This window comes from Balaenoptera ricei, chromosome 8 (genome assembly GCF_028023285.1).
Source record: "Balaenoptera ricei isolate mBalRic1 chromosome 8, mBalRic1.hap2, whole genome shotgun sequence".
In the NCBI taxonomy this organism is placed as follows: Eukaryota; Metazoa; Chordata; class Mammalia; order Artiodactyla; family Balaenopteridae; genus Balaenoptera; species Balaenoptera ricei.
The window spans coordinates 101317503-101340079 of NC_082646.1; the positions used below are offsets into that span (position 1 = coordinate 101317503).

The 22577-nt window shown below is 35.9% G+C and overlaps 1 pseudogene; it reads right to left on the minus strand.

Moving 5' to 3' along the window:
• Window positions 1-12705: 12705 nt before the first annotated feature.
• On the minus strand, window positions 12706-13632 carry LOC132370221 (olfactory receptor 5G3-like; annotated as a pseudogene).
• Window positions 13633-22577: the final 8945 nt, after the last annotated feature.

A 22577-nucleotide genomic window follows, 5' to 3' on the forward strand; every position in this document is an offset into this window, starting at 1 on the left:
ATTAGGGGAAATAAGGAAATTGTATAATAGTCTGACAAAATTTGTACAATGGAAGAAATATTACTCTGTGCTGAAATATAGTAAAATTGGATCAGTTATTAAGCTATGGCTTCTCAGCTTCAAACCCACTCTTATACTCTGCTTTAGGATGCTTTGGCTGGGACAGTGCATTTCTTCCTTGACAACTGGTCTCCTGCTTGATTTTAACTACAAAAGGTGAAGGAGGCTGGTGAGCTGGAAGAGGGTAAAAGACTTGCTCCTTTCTGTTTTCACTTCCGGTCCCTACCAGTGTCACCTTAGAAATGCTTCTTCACCTAAATATAGCAATTGTATTCCAGTGGTTTCGTGTTTGATTCCAGCAGGCAGCTTTTCCAACATTGGTTGAACCAGCCTTATTACAGCACCTCAAAGACACAAGCCTCAAATATGTGGGTCTCAACACCACATGATAGGTGTGGGTCTCTGAACTTTGCTGAAGAGCAACACTTTCTCTGAGGTCTGAGTTTAGCTTTTCAGGATCTATAAATTTTAATAATTTCAACCTTTTCCTTTTTTTGCCCCAACCCTAAATGTTATAGCTGCTTCCTAAAGTTGCTACTTCTTTTATACTCAAGTTTTTCCTTTTGGTCTTTTCAATTCTTCAACAACCAGTTAGCAATTTTTACATTTAAATTTTCTCTGTAAAAATAATTGCTGGGATTTCCGTTTCCTGGCCAGAACCTAGCTGAAGCAAAGAAGATTTCTTCCAAAGAAAACCATAAATGCAAAGACTTGGAAGTATGAAAAAAATTAAGTCATGAATGAGTGAATTATAATACCATCATTATCCTCAAAATAAAGTTTATTAGAGAGAGAATTTTTTAAAAAAATCTATTCTCCTTTATAAAAGTTATTAGCACATTATGCCTTTTATTCCCCTGATTGGCTACCACACAACTTATATTCATTAAGCCCTAACTTGAGGGAGGCACAGTAATAAGCACTCCTAATCTCATTTATTCCTCACTTGAAATCCCGTTTTATTATCTCCAATTTTTAGGTGAGGAAACTTTGGTTTAGGAAGTTTAAATCAGTTACACAAAATATCCAGATGGTAAGAGGCAGAACTGGGGATTTAAATTAGGCACTCTCTCTGTAGACACTCCAAATAAAAGAAAATAAAATCTTGCTGGAGATTGCTTTCATAATTTCAATAACAGTTTGTAATAAAATATAAAAAAGTTAAAAATGGAACTACATTTACTTTCACTTCCCCAGTTTTAAGATTCAGAAGTTCTGGAGATCCAGATCATGGTGATTATAGTAAATAATAGTGTATCGTATACTTGAAATCTGCTGAGAGAGTAAATCTCAAGAGCTCTTATCACTCACAAAAATATGGTAACTATGCAAAGTAATGAATGTGTTAATTAGTTTAATAGTGATAATCATTTCCCAATGTATATGTATATCAAAACATCATATTGTACATCTTAAATATATAAAATTTTTTGTTTGTCAATTTAAAAAGATTGCCTTTTGATGTACTCAAGTATTCATATCTGAGTCCTGGAAAGAAAAGGAGGAAACAATACTTTGTCAGGCAAAGTGCTGTGTCTTAGAGTCCCTGTAAAACCTACAAGTCACTCCTATACTGTGACTTAGAGAGAGTCTTTCACCACTACAGGTGGGACAGGAGAGCACTTCCTCCATCTAAACAACATCCCCAGTGCTCATCCAAGCATGCCCAATCTTGAAGCAAAGAATGGAGGGGGAACTAAGGTAAAGCAAGGGCAGAAAACATCAGAGCACCTAGGATTGCTAAGGACCACTCAGGGAATGCAAGAGGACAAAGCTGCTTAGTGCAACTATGTCATACACAGGGGCCAGAGGCCATTTTTTGGAAGGATAGAATAAAGGAACAAGATCATATTCAGTGACTGTGTTCTTCAATTTATGAGAGACTCTTACATAATAGGGTAGTTCCCCCACAAAAAGACTGGACAGCCTTTTTTTTTTCAACATCTTTATTGGAGTATAATTGCTTTACATTGTTGTGTTAGTTTCTGCTGTATAAGTAGTCATATATTTATTGGCTATTTGTATTTATTCTTCTGTAGTATAGCATATAAAATGCCCAAAATTTCTACCGAGTTCTTTCTTTTGTGTTACTAAGTAGACAATTATAAAAAACCTTCTATTTTATAACTGTGACAGATAATATCTCACAGTATATGTTTTGTCAGTCTGCTGTTTGCCTCTGACTTTGTTTACAGTGTCTTTTGCATTAAAATATTTTTTTTTACCTTTAAAAAATAAAAAAAGACTGGACAGATTAAGGCTGAGTCATTTGCACTTCTATAAATAGAACCTAAATTAAAGAAAAATGTTACTGCTTGTGACCCTACTGTAAATCACCAGCCCCTCTAGACAACCTTGGACCAACATGGGAACTTGACAAGATAATGGGTCAAGCTCCTCTACATGACATAAAAAGGCTCATAAATTACAGCCTCCCCTTCCAGCCACATCTTCTGCTACTCACCAGCACCATGCTCTCTATGGGGCAGACCCTTAGAACTCCATGTTATTACATGGGAAAGCCTCTCCTTGGATCTGAATATGCTGTTCCTTGTGCCTGCAATGCTCTTGCAAGCTACTCCACCTTGCATGCTTCTACTCATGCCACACAATTCAAGAATTAACCTAAAACATTTGGCATTCCCTACTTTCCCGCATAAACTGTCTCAATCACTCACTGCACTTTGTACCAGGTAATCCCCAACCAGGTGTACTTTGTACTAAGCACTACTAACACCAATAACTCAGGGTTCCCTCCACACCTGTCCCTAAATTTCAATACTTAATAGAAGGAATATTTTAAAATTCTAAGTGCTTGCTAAATGCCAGGCACAGGGTTGAACATTTTATGGATATTATCTCATTCAAACCTCAAACAATTCAAAGAGATAAAACCTGCCTAGAGCAGTGGAGAACTTTCCTAAACATCACACAACTAAAATAAAAATGTATAAAATGTAACATTTCTCTAAGAAATAAAATTGTTTTTAAAAACTGTAAATGCACAGCAACTGTGTTTAAAATTCTATGAATAATTTGTAAAATAAGTTAATACACGTAAAGCATTCAGAACCTTGTTTAAAATATATAATATATAAATTTAGAATTAATATTAATATTGTTGTTGTTTAACTTCTCTATTTTGAACACTGAGGTGCTCTTCATATCCTTGGGAGGAGACGGCATAAAATCTCAGAAACTGCAGCTTTTCTGGTAATGTGAAATTCCTATCTAATTTTTCATAACTTTCTACCCAGTGGTGCTCTGACAAGACTGTGAGAGATATATGAGAGGTGAGACAAATAGGCATTGCAATTGTTAAAAATCAAAAGCAAACAAACATGTAGTCCCTACCTTCAGGAAAGATAACTTAATCATGGAAATATAACAGCAAGCAAAATATTTTAATATTGTATCTTTGTGGGCAAATGTAAAGGGAAAAAAATCTGTTCAAAGGAGTTATCTTCTGTACTCTCCAAAACATTTTGCCATGAAACTAAAATTAATCTTAAAAAAAAATAAATTTGAGTTTGAAGCAGGCTAAACATAAAGGGGAAGGTTGAAGGGAGCTTTCATTTTTCTTCTATATACTTTAGGGATTTTGACTCTTCTTAGTAACAGGCATGCATTAATGTAACCTACGTAACAGAAATAAAAAAGAATTATTTTCCTTTATTTATAAATGTATTAAATACAATTAATGACATTGTTTATGAATGATATATTTTAAATGTTTATTTTTCTATATAATTATTTATGTCCATATGTGTACAGTCAAAAAATACATTCCAACTCCAGCAAAGCAAGGAAAGACGCTTTTCTTGGAGAAGTTCTGCCACCTTGTGGTGTATAAAAATAATACCGTGTTTAAAGTATCCACACATGTGCTCAACAAGAAGCATCTTCCATTAGCCAGTCTCTGCTGCTCTAATTACTTAGAAAATCCATACCCTTCCAAGTGTCCATGACCAAGAACACCAACTTTGCAGGCCTTGTTATGCTGAACAGTGTACATATATTTGCAGTAATATATTTCCTTGTCTCTTCCCTAAACCACAAACCCCCAAGGACACTATTTTTGCTCACCAGTGTATTATGTCCCTGCCCTAGCATAGACCCCATATAGCACCTAGCACAGTAGCACTTGATAAGTATATGTTGAGTTAGTTAGTTAATTAAAATACTGAAACATATTTATCTCTGAGCTATTCTTTAAATTAGAAAAAAAGAAATGCTCATAAGTGTGTACAATATCTTCCCATTTGCCTGAGAGTAGAAAGATATACTCATATATACATTCTTGTAAATGGATAAAAATCCTCCAGAAGGAAACCCAGGAACTATTAATACTGATCCATGTTAGAGAGCGAAGCTGGAGATCTGGGCTGGGATGATCATTTCTTATTGTGTACTCACTTGCATATCTTATTGGAATCTTATTTACCATGAACATATATTATTTTTAATATAAATGCATAAACCAAACAATAAACGGTCTAGTTATTGCCAAATGTAGACAGCAAATTACTTGTATTTTTCATGCTATAAAGGGAGAAAGTAAAATTCTACATGCTTTTTTTAAATTTTATTTTTTAATTGTATATATTTAAGAAGTACGACATGATGTTTCATATACACATAGTGAAATAATTAATACAACCAAGCTAATTAATACATTCATCTTCTCACATCATTATCATTTTTTGTGTGTGGTGAGAGCACCTGAGATTTACTCTCTTAGCAAGTTTCCAGTATAATATAAAGTAATTATTAACTGTGGTCACCATGCTGTACATTAGATTTCTCGAGCTTGTTCATCCCACGTAATTGAAACTTCGCACCATTTGACCAATATCTCCCTATTTCCCATACCTCCCTGTCCCTGATAACCACTGTTCTACTCTCTATTTCTATGAATTTGACTATTTTAGACTTCACATGTAAGTGAGATCACGCCGTATTTGTCTTTCTATGTCTGGCTTATTCACTTAGGATAATATCCTCCAGATTCATTCATGTTGTTGCCAAATGCAGGATCTCCTTCATTTTTAAAGTGAATAGATAGATATAGATAGATATAGATATGGATATAGATATAGATATAGACATAGACAGACATAGACATATAGACATAGACATAGACAGACATAGACATAGATGTATCACAGTTTCGTTATGCATTCATCCATCAGTGGACATTCAGATTATTCAAGGTACTGATTTCATTTTCTTTGGATATATATGTAGAAGTGGGATTGCTGTATCATATGGTAGTTTTATTTTTAGTGGAACCTCCAAACTCTTTTCCATAATGTCTGTAAAAATTTACATTCCCATCAAAAATGTACAAGGGTTTGCTTTTCTCCACATCCTTGACTACACTTGTTATCTTTTGTCTTTTTGATAATAGTCATCCCAACAGGTGTGAGATGATATCTCACTGTGGTTTTAATTTGCATTTTCCTGATGACTAGTGATGTTGAGCATATTTTTATATACCTATTACTCATTTGTAGGTCTTCCTTGGAAAAAATGTCTATTCAAGTCCTTTGCCCATTTTTCAAATAAGGTTGTTTGTTTTTTTACTACTGAGATGTTTGAGTTCCTTGCATATTTCGGATATTAACTCCTTATCAGATCTATGGTTTGCAAATATTTTTCCCAATGCACAATTTGTCTTTTCATTATGACGATTGTTTTCTTTGCTGTGCAGAAGCATTTTAATTTGATATAGTCCACTTGTTTATTTTTGCTTTTTCTGGGCTTTTGTGCCACATTCAAAACATCATTGCCAACGCCAACGTCAAGGATCTTTCCCCCTATGATTTCTTCTAGTTTTTACAGTTTAAGGTCTCACATTTAAGTCTTTAATCTATTTTGAGTCAACTATTGCATATGCTGTAAAACCAGGATCCCACCCGTATTTCTTTTTGCATAATTACACATGCCTTTTTATTGCAACCTCTCACTTTTATCTTAAAATTTAGTATTGTAATACCTATTTAAACTGATCATTTCATCATTTCAGGACCTCCCCCTAAGCTAGTATAATGTTTGCTCCGTTATATATTTGCTGTATTGCGTGTGTTTGTGTGTGTGTGTACAGTATGTGTGTGTATATGTAGACACATACAAAGTTTACATATATTAAAAATATATAAGATATATTTGCTCTATCCATTCAGAAGACTATATCAGTTAAATATCTCTCAGAAGAAAGATCCAATTTTTAACAAAGTTGACTATAAAAGAGAACAAAGTAGAGGCAATTGAGAGCAAGTGTCATTATTTCCCTGAGTGCTCAAAACTATCTCCTTCACCTTACTGGCTTCATCAGAAAGTACCAGGAAGCACTGACTTTCTTTTCAAAAAATTCTCCTTTACTACTCTATCACATATTTCTAAAATTCCACAAGAACATAATTGTCCTTTTTTAATAGAAGGTCCTTTGGGAATAGTCATGAGTTAATCATAAAATGTTTCATATTCCCTTTCAGTGTGATTAGCTATTTGAGTTTTCTTTTCTTCTTTCCTTCCCTCCTTTCCCCCTTCCTTCCTTCCTTCTTTCCTCCCTTTTTTTAATGAGCAGATATCATGGTACCCTACAAAGAGTAATTGCCCTAAATATCAGGAGGACCAGGTGCTTAACAATATTGTACTTCCAATTGGAGGAGGAGTGATCTCAGGCAGAAGGAATATTATTACAAAAACCATGAGGGCACTTTTGGTTTATAGGTCTGCATGTGAGGAGCTTGGAAGTCACCATTCTGCCCTAAAACTGAAAAGACTGAAAAAATCAACAACACTTCTTGGATCCTTAAGAGAGGAGAGGACACAGAGTAAACCATTGCCCCCAAGACTGGAGAGACCAACAGGTGAATGCAAGGAGTCACAGCTGACCAGAGTAGACTCACAAGAGGAAATCACTGTGGGAACTGTAGACTAAAAAAGGTATATTCACAACCTAAAAGTTGAGAGTTATGTTTTATTCAGAGGGAATTTTTAGGACTTCAAGCCCAGGAGGCAGCATCTCAAGTAACCCTGAGAAAACTGCTCCAAGGGGGCGAGGGAGGAGCTAGGATATATAGGAGTTTTGCAACAAAGGGCAGGTAGTAAGAACAAAAGATTACTGTTAATAAGAGAAAAATAGATATCTCAAGTTAAGGAATTTACTGTTTTTCTATGTATGGGAAGATGCAAGAGTCTGGGCTCACTGAAATTATTCCTTTGATATGTATCTCAGCTGTCTGGGGCCAGTATCCTGTGTTTTTATATCCTGAGTTTCCTCAGGACTCCCCAGAGGGAGTGGCTGCAGTCTGATGGCTGCCAGATGGCAGGTGTTCTTTTTCCTTCCTAAATTCCGTCGGGGCTCACCAGCTCACCTTCCTGTGGTGGCTGCAATCACTGATGACTGTGACATCCTCTGACTATTGATATGGCAGGCAATATTCCATTTATCAGAACCATGGACAATATGTGAGATTTACCTCCAGGAGATCAACCAGGTTCTCACAGTAAGTATCTGGGCAAAATCCCCCTATGCTTCCAGCAGGGGGAGGTGAAGAGGTACCATCTTCAAATACACCACAGCACTCTGTACTTCTAGGAGAAACTAGTTGACCAAAGCCTAAGCGGCTGGGGTATTATCAGAGCCCAACTGACCTGTGGGAAGCGAAATACCCAACTTCAGTCCACTCTAGCCATCCTATCCCAACTTATGGGGGTGGGGGGGGACCCTGAGAAACAATTGTGAAGTTCACAATCCAGAGGCATAATTTCTCTAAAGAAGAGACCTAATCATAAGACATAGAACACTTCCCCTCCACGCACACTTCACACCACAGTACTAGAGACCTATTTACAGCTGTTCCTTTTACCCAGCACATCATGTCTGACTATCAAGAACAAATTAAAAGTATACAAAAAGGCAAAAACACAATTGGAAGAGATAGAGCACACATCAGAACCAGATATTGCAGGGATGTAGGAATTATACGACCAGGAATTTAAGTCAGCTATGATTAAAATGCTAGAGGTAAAAAACACTGTAACAAAAATAAAAACGCCTTTGATGGGCTTATTTGTAGACTGGATGTGGCTGAGGAAAGAATCAGTGTGCTTGAGAATATAGCAAGAGAAACTTCAAAAACTGAAAACCAAAGAGAATGAAGAGTGAAAAACAAAGAACAGAATATCTAAGGACTCTCGGATAACTACAAAGGGTATAACATGCATGATGGGAATATCCAAAGAAGAAAGAGAAAGGAACAGAGGAAATATTTGAAACAAAATGACTGAGAATTTCCCCATTAATCTTAGACACAAAACCACAGATCCAGGAAGCTCAGAGAACACCAAGCAGGATAAATTCCCAAAACAAACAAACAACTATACATAAATATAAAATTTTCAGACTATGAAAATCAGTGATAAAGAAAAATTTCTGAAAGAAGCCAGAGGCAAAAAACACCTCACCTACAGAGAAACAAAGGTAAGGATTACACCTCAGTTCTCTTGAGAAACCATACCTTATGAAAATTGATGATCTCCTCCCAGGCACCAATACCACAAATCGGGGGATTTCAGTGTGTGTGGGCCTTAATTGACATAGAATTTCCCTGCTCCTGATATTGGAAATCACCCTTTTTTTCCTACAGAATAAGGACAACCACTTACAGAATAACAGGGTGTAAAATGCACCTCCAAGTGAATTTCTGTCACTGCCTAATATGAAGAATCAGCTGCAAACATTTCTCACTAATAAAAACAAAGCAAAACAAAATAAAAACTACCTTAATGAGCACCATGTTATACTTATAAAGTCTGAAGGAAAAGAATATGATGCTGTAAGAGAAAAATACAGAGCGGCTCAAATGAGATTGAAGAGTTAGGGTTATTCTCTGAATGAAAGCCACACTTTGCTTGTACATGAAAAACAAGTAGAGTTATCCATGTAAATACGGTACAAAGAGTATTCTAGACAGAACACACATTAAGATATCAGAACAGCAATAAATAGAGCTAAAGAGGACAGCTGGTTTTGAATATATTTGCATATACTTGGGGAAGGGACACAGAGACACTGAGGAAATTTATAATTATCACTTGCTTCCTGCTATTCTTTTCCCAATCCCCTTTCAACAGATATTGCATCATAAATGTTTAAGAAAAAAAAAATGTTTAAGAAACAATTAAAAAGACAGAAAATACTTCAGGTGACATACTAGGAAAGACAATCTTTAAAGGTGACGTGATTTGAGACATGTTATATAACAAAGACACAGAATAGAGGCATCTTAGGGCAAAATTTGACTGGGAAAGAAACTGATAAAAATAGGAAAAATACATTTCCCTTTGTCACACCTAACTCCAAGTTTTAACAATTCTTAGTAAAATGGTGTTGGAAAGTTTTATGACTGACAATTAATGATGTTAGTTTTATATGGATATGTTTAAAATAATATTTAGTATACTTTTCAAATTTCATCATATTTGCATTGTGTCACTTTGAACTTAGTACTTTGCTATCACTTCAAAGGTTTTAATATGGAGAAAATATTAATAAATTATTAATATTTATTAATAATTATTAATAATTATTAATATTTAATATTAATTTATTAATAAATTAATAAATCTCCACTATAAAATAATAGTGGAGAAAACATACCACTATGTATAAAAGTTACAGGATATGGGGTTAGAGGGAAAACGCAGATCTTTAGAGGGGAAAAGTGAGAGACTGAAGCATAGAGTTGCTGAGAATCTTTCCATATTTTTTGGTTTTTGACAAAGATTTCAGTCACAGATGTTTAGAAGTGTTTCATGAAATGGAGAACATTAGAATATAGAAGCAGCCTTAAGAGAAGGTATTGAGCCCATTGCCCTCAATTTGTATATTTACTGATAAATTCATTAATTCAGTTTTGACACAGATTGCAGCTTTTCAAGTGTGAATCTTAATTACAAAATTAAACATATTTATTATAAAACAAGTTCAACCTAGATGAGTATGAAACACCAGCCCGCCCTCCTACTTCCAGTATCATGCCGCTGAAGTAACCAATGTTAACAGTTTGGTCTGTGACCTTCCACACTTCTCACCATGATTTTGTATATATGCACATATCAATATATCTTACACATTAGGTACATTTTACACCCACATTTTTTTGACGAAGTGTAATCAGTTCTGCAGGTTATACTTTGACTTGATTTTTTTCCATCCAACTAGGATTGTATCAGGGAGTTTCCTCCAAACCAAAGCATGAATATCTAAATCATTCTTTTTATAATTAGCTGCACAACATTTCATAGAAAGAATACTTGTTTCTCCTAATGATACAAATTCAGGTTGTCTCCTTTTATCTCCCTACAAATGATGCCTCAATATTTGTGTCTGGTATTTATATTTCTATAGCGTAGATCTACAAATGTAAGATAGCTAGGTCAAAGATCATATGCAGTTTAAAAGAAATCATCAAATTACTTTCTGAAAATGTAGCTATTCACACTTAGCTACAGGAACTAAGTATAGAATTGCTATCCATATTCAAATGGTGACCTTACCGGCAGTGCATATAATCAGTTTAATGTTCACCAATCCGATAGATGGAAAAAAGGATTGCATTGTCATTTTCATTTAATTTACTTGAGCAATTGAGTGGTTGAGCAAGTTTTATATATATTTGTATTTTTGGCCATTTACATTACCAGTTGTGTCATTGCCTATTCATTTGTTAATATATATATATGAAACACAGTAGAGAAATATATATATGTAGAAAATGTATATAATATATATAAATGTTGGGAAATATATATATATGTTCTTACTGGGACATTAACTCATTGTGAGTCACTTGTTCTACAATTGTTCTCTCACTTTCCATTGTTCAGCTTTTAACAAGGTCTATGAAACCTTTATTAATGAACTCTGTTGATCTTTCCCTTATAACATTTGCTTTTCTGGGTAGGAATAAAATGCCTTCCCACATATAAGAATGCATAAATGATGTAAAAGAATGAAATTAGAACACTCCCTTACACCATACACAAAAATAAACTCAAAATGGATTAAAAACCTAAATGTAAGGCCAGACACTATAAAACTCTTAGAGGAAAACATAGGCAGAACACTCTATGACATAAATCACAGCAAGATCCTTTTTGACCCACCTCCTAGAGAAATGGAAATAAAACCAAAAATAAACAAATGGGACCTAATGAAACTTAAGCTTTTGCACAGCAAAGGAAACTATAAACAGGATGAAAAGACAACCTTCAGAATGGAGAAAATATTTGCAAATGAAGCAACTGACAAAGCATTAATCTCCAAAATTTACAAGCAGCTCATGCAGCTCAATACCAAAAAAACCCCAAACAACCCAATCCAAAAATGGGCAGAAGACTAAACAGACATTTCTCCAAAGAAGATATACAGATGGCCAACAAACACATGAAAGAATGCTCAGCATCGCTAATCATTAGAGAAATGCAAATCAAAACTACAATGAGGTGTCACCTCACATCGGTCAGAATGGCCATCATCAAAAAATCTACAGACAATAAATGCTGGAGAGGGTGTGGAGAAAAGGAACCCTCTTGCACTGCTGGTGGGAATGTAAGTTGATACAGCCACTATGGAGAACAGTATGGAGGTTCCTTAAAAACTAAAAATAGAACTACCATACGACCCAGCAATCCCACTACTGGGCATGTACCCTGAGTAAACCATAATTCAAAAAGAGTCATGTACCACAACGTTCATTGCAGCTCTATTTACAATAGCCAGGACGTGGAAGCAACCTAAGTGTCCATCGACAGATGAATGGATAAAGAAGATGTGGCACATATATACAATGGAATATTACTCAGCCATAAAAAGAAACGAACTTGAGTTATTTGTAGTGAGGAGGATGGACCTAGAGTCTGTCATACAGAGTGAAGTAAGTCAGAAAGAGAAAAACAAATACCGTATACTAACACATATATATAGAATCTAAAAAAAAAAAAAAAAGGTTCTGAAGAACCTAGGGGTAGGACAAGAATAAAGATGCAGACGTAGAGAATGGACTTGAGGACACGGGGAGGAGGAAGGGTAAGTTGGGATGAAGTGAGAGAGTGGCATGGACATATATACACTACAAAATGTAAAATAGAGAGCTAGTGGGAAGCAGCTGCATAGCACAGGGAGATCAGCTTGGTGCTTTGTGACCACCTAGAGGGGTGGGATAGGGAGGATGGGAAGGTGGCGCAAGAGGGAAAAGATATGGGGATATATGTATATGTCTAGCTGATTCACTTTGCTATAAAGCAGAAACTAACACACCACTGTAAAGCAATTATACTCCAATAAAGATGTTAAAAAAAATGAACGCATAAATGTTCTCCTGGATTTTCTTATGGCATATATTACATTTTTACCTTCAATATATATGTAAAATTTTTATATTCCCCATCATTTTGCAAAGGAGAAGACTGAAGAAAAAACAATATAAAAATATTTCCAGTATATAAGTGACCTCAGAATTGGCAGACTCAGGAATTAAAGACTTTCTAATTCTCAGCCCGGCATTCTTTTTACCACACATAATTGAATCAACATCTGTGGTGCACCACAATTAGAAATCCATCTTATCTACCTTAAAAAAAATTTTTTTTCCTTTCAAACTTCCTACTGAATGCATTTTTCACCTCCTTGTTCCTCAAGCTGTAGATGAGGGGGTTCAACTTGGGGGTCACCATGGTGTAAAAGAGAGAAATCACTTTATTGAGATTTAGGGAGGTACCTGAGCTAGGTCAAACATAAATGAAGAAAAGAGTCCCATATAGGATGGAGACAGCTGCCAGGTGAGAAGAACAAGTAAAAAAAGCCTTCCTCCTCCCATCAGCCGTCTGGATCCTCAGGATGGCCATCAGGATGCAAACGTAGGAGACCGTGATGATCAGGCCACTGAGTACTCCTATTGCTCCAGCCAAGATGAAGAGCATAAATTTAGTCATCGAGGTGTCTGCACATGCTAGAGAAAGCAGTGGTGAAATATCACAGAAAAAGTGATTGATAATATTTGGACCACGGAAGGGTAAGCAGAATGTCAATGCGGTATGGGTCATGGTGCTTATAAGAGCCACAGCATAAGGGCCTATAACCAGCTGCACACAGACCCTCTGGGACATAACGAGTGTGTACAACAAGGGCTTACAGATGGTCATATACCGATCATACGCCATAGAAGCCAGGAGGAAACATTCAGTTGCCACAAAAAACCAAGGAACTACCTCTGTGCAGCACAACCCATGAAACAGATGCCTTTTTTCTCTGCAAAGATATCACACAGCATCTTGGGGGCAATGGAAGAAGAGGAACACATGTCTACAAAGGACAAATGGTTAAGAAAAAAGTACATAGGTATGTGGAGTCTGGGATCTATCTATATCATCCCCAGTTACCCCCCACTGTGGCAAGATAGACAAGGAGGAGAATGACAAGAGGACAATCTGCTGATAGAGATGATCTGTGAGGCCCAAGAAAAGAAATTTGGTCACTGCTGTCTGATTCTGATCTTCCATTGGTTATTTGTAACCTTTATAAGAAATAAAAAATATATTGTATTTAAAAAAAAATCAATCAGCACATATAAAATAGTCGTTTAAACTAATTACAGGTTTTTAAAAAAATCTGTATAGGAGGCAGTTATGGAAATAGTGTTAGACTGGTTGACAGTATTTCTGGGTAGTAGACCCTGTCAGTTATGCACAGATCTCATGTAAACTTGGAGAATTCATACTTGGTCTTTTTGGATTCAGCACCCTCTGCCACCAAAAGTCTAACTATAATATCTAAAACTCCTTTGGGTTCTAAAACTGTATTTGAAATGAGATTCAGTCTTCGTATTTCATCTTTATTGCATGATCAGATAAGAACACCACCTAGGAATACAGTTACCAGTGATATTGTAAGACACAAATGAAAATTTAGATCCTGATAATAGACATTTGGGATAAGCTAAACAAAACAGGAATAAAGCCCTTTCAGTTCCTGTCTTGATGGAATGAATAGTACCATTCAGATGTTATGAAAACAACATTCATATCTGGGTATATTAATCTATTCCCCTTATAAAAGGATTAGAAAAGGAAATGTATACAAATGCCAGAGGGGTCATTTAGCATGAAGAAGATAATGTTATAACACATGACAATTATATTTATGTTTATAGAGGACTGTCTTGCAAATAGAGATTGGATTTGTTTACTCTTTGACCATTCTGAAGATAGAAGTGGCACAAGGAAGAACAGAGGATTTAAGATTGAGGTTAAATAGTGTGAAGAAAATTTCACCAATCATATAATTTGAATAATGGAATATAATGCCTTGGGAGGGACTGAGATGTCCTTCCTTTGAGATTAATTTACCTGTCAAATACTGCATAGCAACTTTTTATGGAAACGATGTAAAAAATAAGTATCTGCCATAAGCTCATCTGACTTCATCTCTAGGTGATTTCTACTTATAATTTTTATAAATGTATGAATATACTCAATCCAAATAATAAAATTATTTCCCCTAATTTTATAATATTTAGAAACATATTCAAGACAAAATTTTAACAGGTAACATCTATTTTATTAATAAAATGTGTAAAATGTCAAATGCTTAACATTTTTATTTAGGCACAATTTTTAGGTAAATATTATTTTTCTGACTCATTAATTGAGGAAGAAGGTATCAAGCTGTTTAAAATTACAGTAAGAAGCACAAGGTGTATGAATATCCATAAGAAAAATCCTAGTTTCATATCATGTTTATAATCAACTCAGTTCCCTCTTTAAACAAGACAAAAAATACCACATTTTGAAGATATAATAATTAAGATGTGGAACTTGAAATGGCAGAGTACAAAACAGTAGTTAAAATAATGTTCATGTCTTTTTATTTTATTATTATAATTTGAGAAAATATCTATAGGATCCATTTTTCACAAGGCAATTGCTTATTAAATGTCAACTAATAATGTCAGTTATTATTTTTAGGAATTTACACCTGGTTGGAGAGACAGGACTTAGAAAGAAAAAAAAAAAAAACCTCTACATGTCAAAGTAGTAATTCCTTGGTCCAAGACAAAACATGCCACAGGATTTCAGAAGGAAGGATCACTGTGAGCTGAAGTGGTTGGTGAAAATATTGCTTTAATTTCATGTCTGAAACAGTTCTAAAGTTATATTGGAACTTGCAGGAAATGGTGGTAGATGTTTATGGACATTCCAGGTAAGTGTGTGTGGTGAGGGTAGCATGCTACACCTGCCACTATTCAGCACGTGAACCTGAATAGGACACACAGCCTCTTCTGCAAATAAGGGGAATGATCTCTATGCCGTTTCCATTTCTAGCATCTATGACTCTAGAATTCTTCCTGGACATTGCGTTACCTCTATATTATTAAAAAATAAAGAACAAATTCAGGTGAAAAAGGTCAAAAAATTAGCTGTTTGGTGTCCTGAAAAGCTGGACTAAACACCAAAGACCATTCTCTTTGGAGTACTTGGGGTGGTGAGTTTATATTCCCAAAAGCCAAATTCATCTTAAGTCTTTCCACCAAATTTTAAATTTTCTTTTTATCCAAACCATGGAATACTCACTTCTTTAAGAGAATTTTTTGTTTCCCCATTCACTGCTTCAAGATGAATAGCGAAACCCAGGGATTTTCAGTCTTTATCAGAAAGTCAGTTTGGAAGATTTAATTTCCTTCTTGGTAGTGAGCTTCCACAACAGGCATGATACCTTAAGCACTTGGTAAAGAAGATAAGCCTTCAAGCTGATGAGGCTGATGGTCAAGAGATGCACCTTATCCTGAACACTAACTCAGGTCCAGCACAAATAAGGAACGCATGTTCCTCATAGTTTTAACTACTCTAAAGCCAGGTCTCTGAAGAACTAAAAACTCAAAAATGTACACTGAAGGGACAAAATTAAAGTGATATCATTGGCATTTGTGCCAAATTTATTTCAAAAATAATGTCTTTTCTCAAATAGAGGATTCCTGAAAAAATAATGCTTTTTTCCACTTTGAGATCCTCCTTGCAAAAACAGACCCTCATTTCCATCCATAGAGAGTGATGTGCTAAACAGCTGAGCACCAGCTAGGATGAAGTAGTATTCTGCCTGGATCCTGAAGCCTAGGTTCAAATCCCAGCTCCATGGCTTGTCCCTTTGAGGAAGTGGTTTTTTTTGCTTTTTTGTCTATTTTTTATTTGTTCTTAACTATCTGTGCCTCAGTATCCTCACCTGTAAGATGGGGATGATAATGATACCTTGCTCACACTGGAAGAATTAGATGAATTATTAAATGCAAAGCACTTACAAGAGTACACGCCAAGTAAGTGCTCATTAATGTCAGTTATTATTTTTAGGAACCTACAGCCTAGTTGTGGAAACAAGACCTAGGAATAAAAAGAAAACCTACAGTTCAAAGTACCATTTGCTTGGTTCACGGCAAAACATATCACAGGACTTTAGAATAAGGGAAGATAATTGTGAGCTGAAATGGTTGGGAAAAGTTTCATGAAAGGATTTAGTTTGGAAGGACAAACAATTCTGAGATTATCTGAAGTTAACAGGAAAGGCATTCCAGGTAGGAGCAAGGAGATAAATAGAGGCAGGAAGGAGGGAACACTCAGTGTAGTTGGAATGAAGGTTCATAGAGGAGAGAAGAAAATATAGTATCTGAGGAGATAGCATGGTAGGCAGAATAATGGTCTCCAAAAATGTCCATCTTCTAGTCCCAGAAATATATAAATATGTTACCTTACATGGCAAAAGGGATTTTGTAGATGTAATCAAATTAAGAACCTTGAGATGAGAACATCTAGTGGGCCTTTCTGGGCTGTGGTCAAAGAGAGATGTAGCTAAGGAAAAATGGTCAGAGATATTCAACTTTGCTGGCTTTGAAGATGGAGGAAGGAGGCCATGAGCCGAGGAATGTGGGCAGCTTCTACAATCTGGAAAAAGCAAGGAAATTTATTTTCCCTCAAAACTTCCAGGAGCAATGCAATCCTGCCAACACTGTGATTTTAGCCCAGTGATATCTGCATAGGACTTTTTGAACCACAGCTCTAAAATAATTTGTGTTGTTTTAGCCACTAAGTCTGTAGTAATTTGTTAGGGCAGCAATGGGAAAGTAATACAGACAGGTTGGATGACCACAATCACCACTTTCTCTGAACGCTTCTCTTGATCCCCTAAGAGGGATGTGTTCTCCCACTCCTGCAACCCCCATAGTATTTTATGCATAGCTCATCTTGACTATAATCTGATATTTTGGGGTTCAAGGACATGGGCTTATAATTGTCTGTAATCTATGAAGTATCTATCTCAGAAAGTTGCAAATAAGATCTATTCTATAAGTATTTTTGAATGAAGTGGAAAATAAACTAAAGATATCCCACAATCCATAATGGTTTAAATGTAGCAATTTAAATTATATACTTCTGGTTAAAGAAGGCAGGACAAAGGCAGTTCTACCCTTTTCTTCTACCTGAAACCAGCCAAAAGTATAAGGAAAACAATAACAAAAATAAATAAATAAATGAAATGACACTTTATTGAACTTAAAGAGGAAGGAGTAATAAGAAAAAAATATGATAAAGCAAATTCTATTATAGGAACATGCTTCTCTTTTATATTTACAAGATAAATTCCCTCTAACATGAACATTTTTTTAAAAGTATGATAAAAGTGCATGAGGTGATGGTCAGTGAGATGGCTGACTCCATGCTGGAGGAGGTCATTGAGAAGACATGACTGCTGATTGACCCTCAAGCTCGCCCCGGACAATGAGGCTCCTCACGGTCATTGAAAGGACATGACTGCTATTGACCCTCGAGCTGGCCCTGGACAGTCAGAGGCTCCTCACTCTCTCCTTTGTCCTTGGAATGTACTCTCTTCCCACCATCCCCACTGTGAGAGTCATTTTCAAGGACACAGCCTTGAGAGAGTAAGGTGTTGTTGAGGTCACCTGGACGGTATATGTAACTGAACCCAGTTAAGGTCTCTTTATAAACTTTTAAGATGCTGGCAGGCAGGTGCAGAGATCCACTCATCTTGCAGCTTCCCAAGACAAGCCTTATAAGTTCCCTTGCTTATTAAACTGCCACCTACCTGTCTGGAGTGGTCTACCTCTTTCTTCAGTCTCTCCTTGCCCTCTGTGTAGGGGGGTCAGTTCCAGATTTCACCTGGGAAATTCCTGAGTTTGCAAACCAACAACTGGTGAGCCAGCCAGGAGACCAAAGAAATGGGCCTTGGGAAAGAGGCAAGCATGACATATCTGGAAAACTGCAATTAGCTAAGGGTGGGGGAAGGGAGCAGGAATTACTGGGAGGTAGATAGGGGCCAGATTGCAAATTCTGAGTGCTACCTTTGTCATCCTAAGGAGTTTGTGCTTTATTCTAAGCAAGTGGGGAGTCACTGAAGGATGTAGAGCAGGGAGGTGAAATGGCCAGATTTTCATCAGCTGGGGGAAATCCCAAGCTGGCTACTGACCTCTGTGTGGGGAGGGGTGACCCGTATGTTAGATGGTTGTACAACATCGCATCAGTACAATGATGCCCCCAAAACACCGACTGGTCTAAGGTGCTAATTTGAGGAACTGCAGAGAATGCACTGCGGCAAAGAAGGGAGAGAATGGCTGCCGCAGGGGGCTGGTCTCTACTGTGGGCTGTTTGGCCACTGTTGCCCAACTGGAGGCTGAAGCTTGAGTTATAAAGTTGGCAGAAGAGCTGAGGTTAGAGAAGGATGTGCGGTTGTCTACTACTCTGCTAGCTTAGGGGATGGCAGACAAGGTTGCCGTATGTACAACTAAAACTTAATTTTCTTTCATCTGTTAAAAGGACAAAGTCTTCTTGGACTATTGTTCTATTCTTAATAAGATTGTGAGAGGTTTTTCTTTATCTTTTAAGTAATGTGCCTAGAAACAAAGAATCTGTGTCTTATAAAAATAATTTCCTGTGCTTCATGTTGCTTTATCGGGTCTTTGATTACTTAAGAACTCCATCTTTGCTAGACTTACAAGAAAAAAAAAAAAAAAACCTAACAAACTATGAGAGAAATGCAGTCTCCTATTTTTTATTATGTGAAAGTAAGATATGCCAATATATAGGTTTCAATGACTGTATACGTCTCAGGTTAAAAGAAGCATACTCAATGTTCAAGTAAACAAACTCATACAGTAATGTTGACAAGTAAATTTTTCTTTCTAAATATTAATAATATCTTAAAGAGGGATAATCAGTGGCAATTGTTTATGTATGTTTTATTGTTACATCAAAGGCCTTGGAGATTGGTCACTGTTCTCCGGGTTTTTAATACATGATTACCTCAAGGGTAATCATTGACTAAAATCTTTATGAATTAATTGTGTGTTATCCCTCAACATAAGATTCCATACTTTTCAAAGCTTTTTTGCTGGCTAACAAAATGATAAAGGCAAATTGACTAAAATCTTAAATCAGCATTGGTAGAGCAATTTCACTTAAAATTTTTAAGAATATTTCTAGCACATATTCCATCAGTCAAGCTTATAACCCTGACAAAATTGTAAAGGTGGAACATAAGAACCAATGCATAAAGATCATTTGAACATTTGCATATGCACTTTAAACAAATGGCTACATTCACTGAATTTGTTTTCCTGGTTAGGACTAGGGAAGATAAGTGAGGACCAGGGAGATATTTCGAGGTCTATTAATGATACTATTTCATGTGTTTGTTAGCATTGTAGGCCCGTATTTTATGTTGCTAAACGTCTGAAATGCTTCTGTGTAACTGATGACTCAAGAGATAATTGCAACCTTTATAGGAAATCAAAATACCAAATCTTAGCTATCCCTCAAGAATCTTCGCTTCCAAATGTTTCTCTCACCCCTTATTCCTAAATGCAAATTAAGCAGCTAGTAATTGTTAATCTGGGGTCCTATCTTCCTGTTCCTACATCCTGTCCCATGATTAACATAACTCATTTTCCCATATTTTTCAAGAATCTGAACAGTGAACAATTCTCAGAACAAAACTAAACTTTAAGTGGCCTTCACCAATCAGCCTTCTAGAATCTTTCATCTACTTGCTCCTTGCATAATACCCATCTTAAGCTGCTCCCCACATTTCAGCACTTTTAATAAATGCTTGCATTAATATCTTTTGGTTGTTTTTCTCCTCTTTCAGAGTTGTCATAAATGTAAAATATGTAAGCAAATACTTTAGCACAGAATAGGCTTCAAAGCAGATCTTCCATAAATGGTGGTAATACTGCTGCTGCTAATAATTAAAACAACATTGATAGCCTGATTTCATTGGATGATGATGATGATGATACTAATGAAGTCTAAGAAAGGTGAATAGCAAATAATTGTGTAGCAACTCAGAACAACCACAATGAAACAGGAACCTTTTAGAAAATAGACAAAGTTCAAAAAGAGGGCAACACTTCCAGCAGTAAATTGAAATATAAAACAGCAGATTGCTTTGGAGATTTTAAATTATTATTTTCATTAGTAATATCACACAGTGTTGCAGATTTTAGGTCGTTGTTTCTTTTCTGATACTCATCTCCAAATTCCTTACAGACATTTTTGAGGAGAATGAATTTTACAGATTTCTTGTTAGAAATTTCCATGTTAAACCTCTAGAAACAAACCAGGTCTTTTTCTGCCATATAAGCTTATGACATTAAGATAGAAATGATAACAGAGAAATTTTTTTCTCACTGTTACAAGGAAAGTCTAAAATTTTGTAGTCTTGTCCCTTGACACCAAGTTTTGCATTGTTAAATGAAGGACTTTCACATTTTTGATAGAATGCTTAGATTCAGAGAGTGGATTCGTTTTTTCATTGCAGCACTGCTTACAATAGCCAAGACACAGAAGCAACCTAAATGTCCATCATCGGATGAATGGATAAAGAAGATGTGTTACATATATACAATGGAATATTACTCAGTCATTAAAAAGTATGAAATAATGCCATTTGCAGCAACATGGATGAACCTGGAGACTGTCATACTAAATGAAGTAAGTCAGAAAGAGAAAGACAAGTATCATATGGTATCATTTACATGGGGAATTAAAAAAAGAAAAGATACAAATGAACTTATTTACAAAACAGAAATAGACCCACAGACTTAGAGAACCAACCTTATGGTTACCAGGGGGGGTGGGGGGAAGGATGGATTGGGAGTCTGGGATTGAAACGTACACACCGTTATATTTAAAATAGATAACCAACAAGGACCTACTGTATTACACAGGGAACTCTGCACAATATTCAGTAATAACCTAAATGGGAAAAGAGTTTGAAAAAAATAGATACATGTATATGTATAACTGAATCGCTTTGCTCTACACTTGAAACTAACACGACATTGTTAATCAATATCCTCCAAAATAAAATTAAAATTAAAAAAAAATAATAGTAATGAAGTGCTCAGAGAAACTCAGGGTGTGAAACTACAGACTACTGAAGGGTCAACCTTGCTTTGAGGGCACAGACCCACTAGTGCTTCTTCAGGGTTCTGTTATCTTCCCAGGAGAAGACCAGGCTTGGCAAATAAGAAATTGGTGGTCATTAACTCTCTGCCTTTGTAAAAGAACTTGCCTCTAAAATTTATTCTTTTTTTTCATGAGGAAGTTGAAGATCTTTTTAATTGAAATATAGTTGACATACAATATTATGTTAGGTTCAGATGTACTACATAGTAATTTGACATTTGCATACATTATGAAATGATCATCATGATAATAAGTCTAGTAACCATCTGGTCCCATACAAAGTTATTACAGTATTACTGACCATATTCCTTATGCTGTATATGACATCCCCATGACTAATTTATTATGTAACTGGGGGTTTGTACCTCTTAATCCCCTTCATCTATTTTGCCCACTCCCCCCAACCCCCTCCCTTCTGGCAACCACCCATTTGTTCTCTGTATCTCTGAATCTGTTTTCATATTGTTAGCTCATTTTGTTTTTTAGATTCCACATATAAGTGAGATCATGCAGTATTTCTCTTTCTCTGACTTATTTCACTTAGCATAATACCCTCCAAATCCATGCATGTTGTCACAAATGGTGACAATTTCATTTTTTATGGCTGAGTAATATTTCATCTTGTGTATATACACATATATATGTGCATATCACATCTTCTTTATCCACTCATCTATTGATGGGTAAGTTGCTTTCATATGTCGGCTACTGTAAATAATGCTGCAATAAATACTGGTGTGCATATGTCTTTTCATATTAGAGTTTTTGTTTTCTTCAGGTAAATACCCGGAAGTGAAACTGTTGGATAATATGGCAGTTCTATTTTTTTCAGGAAACTCTATACTGTTTTCCATAGCACTGCACCATGCTACAATCCCACCAACAGGAAACAAGTGTTTCCCTTTCTCCACATCCTTGCCAACACTTGTTATTTGTTGTCTTTTTGATCAGAGTCATTCTGACAAATGTGAGGTGAT